The sequence below is a fragment of the Platalea leucorodia genome, assembly GCF_965183815.1.
Source record: "Platalea leucorodia genome assembly, chromosome: 1".
Taxonomy (NCBI): Eukaryota; Metazoa; Chordata; class Aves; order Pelecaniformes; family Threskiornithidae; genus Platalea; species Platalea leucorodia.
Genome location: NC_138823.1, coordinates 123,037,288 through 123,038,756, shown reverse-complemented (window position 1 = coordinate 123,038,756; position 1,469 = coordinate 123,037,288).

Sequence of the window (1,469 nt, the reverse complement as noted above, 5' to 3'; positions counted from 1 at the left end):
GAAGATGTATGTTAAAGTTCAGGTTGCAGGCTGCCAGTAAGACAACGACAATTCTGTGTAAAACACAGCAGTACACACACAACCTCATAAAATGCTGCAGACTGATGAGCCATAGCCTTCTAGACTGTTGAAGAACTGTCAGCTTTATGAGAAAATCTATAGAAATTATAATTTGTCTGTATTTTTAGTATTTCCCATTTACATAAGTAAAGACTTATCTTTTCTGTCCAGATCATCAAAATGATCCTGAAGTGCTTACACTAAGTATGTATTTTTGGCATCATTTTCATTCCCCTATTTCATTAAGTATTTAGACTCCAGTCACTTGTGTCCTTATTGAATTTTATAGGACTACCCCTTCTCCAATTCTTCAAAAGCTAGGCTGGATATTCTCAACCCTGGTCTCTGGATGCTTAAGGCAAGCACAAGCAAAACACTCCCTCACAGGACTCAAACAATAAGGAGATGAAGGTTTTATCCACATTAGGAAATGCTACCAGTGGAAATGAAGATACTAGGGCAAGCAGATTGCATTTATCCATGTTTTGGTTTTTTTTTTTTTCCCTCTCTTCTGGTTTAGTTTAATGTGATAGCAAACCGGCAATGGGGTAAATGAAACCCCCGCTTTTAAACAGGAAGGAGAACACCAGGGAGCAGCTCACACCAGTTCAGTTCTGATGACCCAAAAGGCAACTGAACTGGAGCAACTTTTCCTCTCATGTAGCCTCTAATTGAAGAAGCATTTCAGGAACAGCTAGCAACATCAGGCCCGTTGCAAGCCACTTAGAGAAGGTACAAGAGAAGAAGTTTGCCTCAGCTCCTTGTAACAAAAAGCTCAGAAGTGTATTGTCTTGATACACAGTTTATTCTAATAAAGAGAGGGGGGCACCATCTTTGTACAGAGACAAGAGCATTGCGTTTGAGTGCTTCCAGGTTATTATTAAATACAGCTAAAGGTGTCAGTAGCAATACACCTTTGACAAAAAAGTTTATCACAGATGACTCAAAACCACCTTAGCAAACCAACAGCTCATCTGCGTTTTTTTTTTTCCCCTGGAGATGCATGGGGGGGTGGAGAACAACATGATTTTGGCTAAAGGCTGAGGGGAAAGGAGTATTTGAAAACACTGATATTTCTCTCATTCAGATCCCCGCCCCCCCCCACCGGGGCCTGACCTGTTTTATTACTCGATACGTCGGTTCCTCCACATCTGGGCGCTTCACAGACTTACTCCGAAGCTACTCAGCGCTGCTCCGGCACTAGGAGAGAGCAACAGAGTTTTGTCGTGACATATATGACTGAAATGTATGGTATTAGCTGAGTAGGAAACGGTGACAATAAGGATATGGCAGGGACTGCCCCCCCCGCAGAGCCGGCAAGGGTGAGAGAGCGAGCGAGGCGGGGCGGAACTACACTTCCCGGCAAGCGGCAGGGCGGCGGGAGCTGGCAGCGCCCCCCTGACGGCGGA